General features: G+C 26.3%; 1 long non-coding RNA gene across 1 annotated transcript; it reads left to right on the top strand.

Moving 5' to 3' along the window:
* The first annotated feature begins 381 nt into the window (after positions 1 to 381).
* On the top strand, positions 382 to 2032 carry LOC149058854 (uncharacterized). Its single transcript, XR_016190517.1, has 2 exons — positions 382 to 559; positions 1708 to 2032. It is a non-coding gene; the product is annotated as an uncharacterized LOC149058854 (long non-coding RNA).
* The last annotated feature ends 5075 nt before the right edge of the window (positions 2033 to 7107 follow it).

The following is a 7107-nucleotide window of genomic DNA, read 5'->3' as shown; positions in this document are numbered from 1 at the left end:
CATTTTATTTATGTCTAAAGGAGACAGACCGAGTGTTTCCCAAGGCGACAGATACACGAATAACGTCGACTGTGTTTGACTAAAAAAAAAAAAAATACACTGCAGAATAGCGCCTAATAAGAGATAACAATATAATGATAAAATATTAAAAGTGCCATAACAAGGATTATTTTCAGGACGATTGTTATAAACAGATAACAGACAATTTATTTGATTTGAATAATACCAGCTGTGCATATAATATAATCACACGACGTTGTACAGATTACTGGCGGATACTAATAAAATATAAAAAAAAAATCTTATCTAAAAACGTACGCACGTAATATAGGAGACACCTATGGATGCGGTTTTTTATAGTCACTGCGGGTACATACAAATGTAGCACCGTAGTGTAAAGGTATTAGCCGGTAAACTGCAATAGCTAATATAAGTGTTAATAGAAAAATTAAAAACTATTATATTATAATATTATGGTTTTTATTATTATAATTTTTTTTTTTGCTCATAATTCCGTATTGACTGCACACTTAAACCTCAGCTCTTAAGAGGTAAGTAGGTAAGTACTAATGCGTGAAACATAACGTTTAGACCTCGATTAATTGGATTTTTTCAATGGATATACGACCACTATTAATTAGCATTTAACGAATAAAACAAAACATTTTTATAAGCATCGCGATTTTAAATTTTCTTCCCTTTTTTGCACATTTAAATCCAATTATTATTTTTTTTTTTCATTCGCATTCGACTTATAATACGCTACGACGTACATCAACCACGATGAAACACGAACAGTACCAACCTAACGCATTTATATTACATTACGTATACACTTGCAAGTAGCCTTGTGTGGGTCTTTTTTTCGTGGCATTTAGGAAGCTGCTACTGGTACCCCCAGGAAGTTATTTTAGGCACGTAAAATTCTGATTAAAAAATATTCGAATTTAGAACAATAAGAACAACTGAGGTAATAGATAGTAATAAAAATAAAAATGAAAATAATACAAATAGATAAATATAATCAGAGCGTCGAAGCCTCCCAGTGAAGGTACTACAATAAAAAAAAAAAATAACACGAATATTAAGATTGAATTAGATTGTCAGTAGCCAGTAGGTTTCTACACCACTTGCGCTTTAGCCGTTTGGGAGGATTTTCAGGGATAGTCAAGGAAGATATATCATGCATGAGTGGGTTTCTGTGGTTTAAGAGGCAGTTATGGAATCTTTTGTAGTGTGTTTTAGCAAGTCTACAACAAAGGGTATGGAGTGGTCGTGATGGGAGTGTGTGAATGGAAACGTAATAAGGTGTTTTAGTGATTTTTCTTAGAGTTTTGCAGGATTGATAGATTTTCATTCTATTGATATTAATAGGTAACTATTCGATGATATGTAATTTTTCAAATTGAATTACAAAATAAAAAATAATAAAACTTAAAATAGTTCGAGTAGGTAATCCATAGAATCATACAATTATTGTAAAATTAAACAAAAATATGGTCATATAAATAAAAAAAACAACAACAAAATAAATTTGATACAAATTATAATCGCTCGTAACATCATTCTGCACTGGGTAGAGTTTTTGAAATCATCAATGATGGAAATAATTATAGAAAAATTCATAAATTATTGGTCGGCTGGCTGACACGTCGTCGTCGTCGCTATCAGTGTTTCTAGACTGTTATGATTTTTATTTATTTTTAGTAGTTTCTAGTGGGTATGTGTTCAGAGTATGCAGCGACCTCCTACTAGCGACAACACACTACGGGACGGTCATACGCAGATCGAGAAGTGCTTTCAATAATTATTTTCAATAACCATGTGGAAGTACTGTTTACGTTTGTTGTCTGCCTGCGACTGTCTTCGGTAAAGCACGATTCCGTACGATTTTGATCAAATAATGGATTGTCAAAATTACCTCAAAAACAATATGATTCCGTACGATTTCATTTTACAATGTTGCTATTTATTATATTTATTTTCAATTTGTTATTTATTTGATTGTCAATAAAAAAATTTGATGAAAATTTGTCAATTAAAAAAATATGTAAAAGTATAAGTTGTATAAAAAAATATGTAAAATAAGCCGATATTTATAGCGATTAAGTAATGCAAGTGGTTTACCTATTTTCCGAAAAAATAAACTTCACTTCGTTAATGACTTCCATATTGACTACTTAAAAATTGTATTTGCATAACACACCGCATTTTACAACTTAACATAAATGACAAATTTACTAAATGGCGACAAGCGACTGTAGTTACGAATACGCACAATAACGTACGTAAAACGCTATAAAAGTCAAATATCTACGTAATCTTATGGAAATTTGGCAACATTACACTAAATCTTGGGCACAAAACGTACGGAATCGTGTCCTATCCACTGTCTTAATATTAACCAAATTCATATTAAATATATTACCCTTCAAAAACGGTAGCTCCTATACAGTATCGTGCTCCAAACACACAAGAATGGTAAGCACCTATTATAATAGAATCAACGTATATATTACACTTTTACAATAACTTTATATGTATATATTTTTTTACTTATTTATTCACATTTCATACACATATATAAAACTTAGTAATGGTAACAAAAATCCATAAACATTTAGGACTTTGTAAGTTATGGAACAACGTTGTTTAAAAGTTCAATAAATTATTATATTTACATATTACGCTAGTTGTTAATGATATTATATTATACTATCCATTACTAAGAATTTTAAAGTCTTACAAATTATAAAGAAATGTGTCATAATCGTTATGAAAAATTCAACAACAATGCGTGCGTACATTGTAATATTATGTACATAATATCTGTCCTTCCTTCCATAGTAATACTATTCGTTTAATCATTATGCTATCAAAACAAACACGAAGTTATATGGAAAGTCATAAATATAATATGATAAAAGACGTTAAGAGGCTCATAATACCTACATTTTTTTTTTTTGTGGTGTGAAGAGCGTGGCATATGATGATGGTCGTTATGGGTATAATTTAATAACGGGTCTTAATGATAAATTTACTAACGAAAAAATACGTGATCACAGTTAAAAAAATTGTTTCAACTTAAAATTATATCTCAACAGAGAGTGTGCTGTCAATATATTATTATTGTTTTCGAATTCAATTGTAACGTTTTCCACAAGGGGGAAACACGACTATACCTATAAGTGGCTAAGTATACATACATATCCATAAAATATTGTGTTGTTAGTTTTTCAACGATGAACTGCATAATTTACGTGATGTATTGGTGTTCAAATAATTCCTAATTTATTTATATAATTATGCGTATAATATAAATTACTAGTTGGAGATTACATGTCTCGGAACAAGTAAAAACAATGCATAAAATCTTTTATAATCACAATAATTCGCATACATTATAGCGTCCCATTTGGCATTTTGTATAATTTGTATAGCATAATATTGCGCACAAACATTTAAATACATTTTACGCATATATTTAGACCTTATATTATGTTGTGTTCCGTTATATTTATGCTTTCACGAGAAAGAAATGTAAATTAATATAAAAAGTGAAACTTTTGTCAAATGTGCAATACTCATAGTGTCCACCTTATTTATTATTTATATTACTGACCAATATCTTTTTTTTTTTTTTTTTGTATAAACGAATATGTATAAACGAATACGTTTAATAATAACCTAACCTTACCCTATTTTTATACATATATTATACTGTAATTTATATTTATTATTTACAAATTATGTGTTACAATTTTGCTTATATTTTTCACTGTACTATACTTACATGTTTTTATTTATAGAAATTAATGGTAAGTGTGCATTTACGAGCTATAATATTGTCCCACGATATATTTGTTTCGATTAATTTAATTATTTTACGTACATCCTGCTGGTGGTATAATTACAATCAGTGGGTAGGGCAATAATGTACTGGACCGATTAAAATAAATTATTATTATTATATTACTATAATTATAGGTTGTATTGTTGAATAAATCTGACCGTGTCACAGATTTACGAAGTACATTGTATATTCGCTCGTCTCTATGATTAGTCTCGCTAGACAATTTGAATAAAGATAGATTATAAAAACATGAACGAAATAGGGATAAGCACAATAGCTTGTTGTATCATTTATTTTTATAACAGTTTATCATATTCAATCGATCGTTACGTAAATTTATCAAAAATAATATTTTTATTGTTATTCTTATGTTAAATAAAAAAAAAAAACTAAAATAGTTATATTTATTAAACGATTATAAACATGTCAATTGTTAAATTAAGTAAAATTATTTATGATGATTGTTAACCTATATTCTATAAGGTCATCATAGCAATGATGGATTTTCATTTTCATTTTTTTTTTCGATTAAAACTATTAAATGCCAAATCATGATTAAATTGCAGTTTTTTCTTTTAAACACCTACGCTTCTATAGGAAATTTATAAAAATTATTGATATTAACCTAAGTTAAAGGCACAGCAATAAGCATATTTTTATGACGATAATTGTTTTCATTTTCAATTTTTAACAGGCAATATTTGTTATAAAATAAGATCACAGAGTGTCTACTATCAAAATAAATTTAATTTCCTGCAAACATATTGTGCAACTCTTAACTTTCCACAATTCATTGGTCTAATATGTAAATTACCTTAGTTTTCCACATTTTATTTCTACTTTCCATCTGTATTATATCACGCTATGCTAAACTTTGAAAAAAATTTTAACAAATTATAATTTTTGAATAGTATTAACTTATATTTTAATTAATTAAACAGGGTTTATCATTTTTTTTCGCAACGAATACTATTAAAAAAAATATATATATATATATATATATATATATATCAAAATCTCAAATGTAAGTATTATAGAATAAGACAGATAAATATACAATGTTTGTCTACATTTTAACGACACTGAAAAGTTGTTATATATGACATAAAAGTAATGAGATAAACTTTTAGCTCAAGTCTTTACGACCAAAACTGTTTAAGTAATACCCAATAAAACAACAAGACATAATGAACACTTCAGATTTCTCGAGATTTCACTGAAAAAGTGAAAAGCGACATGAGATTATAACTCGTACTTTTAATTTATATTATTTTTCACAGCATATAATACTATTTAACATGCGAATATTTATATAATCTAAATAACATGGAACAAAGATTTAGGTAGGTACATAATAATATAATGGGGTTTATTTTACTGATTTATATTTAACAGATTCAACGTGTACTGTGGTAAATTCTAAAGTAATAAAATATAACTTTGTAAAAACAATTATACAATATACACATTTAAAGCACTAACTTCCTGCTTGAAAAAATAATATCAACTTATAATTTGATTCTAATTTATATAATTTAATTTTAATATCACCATATTTAGCATAATATAAAGTTGAAACTAACAATATTATAGGTATTTTGTTTTATTATTCCTGAGAGCCCATGGAATTTGTCTCAGTAATGACTTATTTCGTTTTTTTTTTTTTTTTTAACTACTGTCCCTAATAAACATTCAGGTATAACTACATTTAAACTTTACAAAGACGTCGAGTAAATAATTTCAACATTTTTTGAAATTTCAGCGACATAGTGTTCCATTTTTGTCTATACATTAATGTTAAGTTTTTATCAATTTTGATAAAATTATACAAACATTAAATAAAGACATAATTAAATTAAATTTTAAAAACAAGTGGACAAGTACCTAGGTAAACACTCTAAGGTATAGTCTTATTAGATGTCAAGTTTAACTCGTCATTGAGTAGGCCATTGTAATATATATATATATATGCATTAAATTTAAATCCAATAACGATTTCAAATGCCTATTAAACTTGAAATTAATCTAAATATATTCAACAATTGATTGAGCGTAGAAAATAATTTATGTAACAATGGAATATCGTATGTTTCTACGATTAATATACCCATTGAATTACATTATCTAAAACCATTAAAATTGTTATACTATGCGTAAATAATATAAGTTTGTAAAAATTTAAACGTATGACACTCGTAATCAATATTTTTTAAATAAAATTTAAGTCATTTTTTTTTTTAATAACTCTTGTAAGTAAAACTATTGAGTATAGATAGTAAAGATAGTACTTATCTATACTCAATGGTAAAACTTTTATGACACCTCATACCTATTTCATATTCAAATTTAAAGATATATTAGGTATGAATAATTAAATATGTCATACATTTTTACGATTAAGACGGATTACATTAACTATTTAACTTCATAATAATATGCTCTCTTAAAAAAAATTATTGTTGGATTATGCACAGATTTTCTTTGCAATTCCAATTTATTAAAAATATGAAATTTAATTTTTAAATTTCAGACAACTCATGTAAATTTATCTTTAAAATTCCTTGAATATAAAATTTCTGAAACTTTACATCACTACAAATATTATTGGTATTACCTAATTAATAATAAATTATTCTTGTTAATAGTAGCGAACACACAGGGAATAGCTCAGAAAACGTTCTTCGAGCCTATTTATCATCGACTTCAAATTTAACATAATAATAATATACAGTTTGAAAATTATTACAGTGTTCTATCTTCTATGAAAGATAAACTCAATAACTCAAAATCTCACATACAGCAGAAAGATTTCTCTACTATTTTATATAACTAAAAATCAAATATATAACATTAAGTTTACGTACTAAATCATGTTTCATATTCAATAGGGTGTTTTAATCGCTTATAAATTAAAATAAAATAAATGAAGTATATTTATAAATATAAACTTCTTAATTGAAATATTTACATTAGTTTTTAAATTAATATGAAATAAATTTAAATTTCTTCATTGTATACCTACGTTGTATTCAAATGCATATTTTATATTCAAATTTATAAATGTATTTATGAAAAAAAAACAGACATGTATCGAGAAAAAATATTCGATACGTACGCAATGTATAACATATACATATTACTATTTTGTCACATAAATTGAAATCGAAATTTTTTTAATCCATTAGTTCATACATATTATACGATCGGTAAATGCAATAACAGTAGAGTTTTTCGCTATCGTTACTAAATATAAT

The sequence above is a fragment of the Diuraphis noxia genome, unplaced genomic scaffold (assembly GCF_037042655.1).
Source record: "Diuraphis noxia isolate RWA-SAM2 unplaced genomic scaffold, SU_Dnox_SAM2 contig0002, whole genome shotgun sequence".
Lineage (NCBI taxonomy): Eukaryota > Metazoa > Arthropoda > Insecta > Hemiptera > Aphididae > Diuraphis > Diuraphis noxia.
The sequence above is the reverse complement of the archived record's forward strand: the minus strand, read 5'-3'. Positions and strand labels throughout refer to the sequence as shown.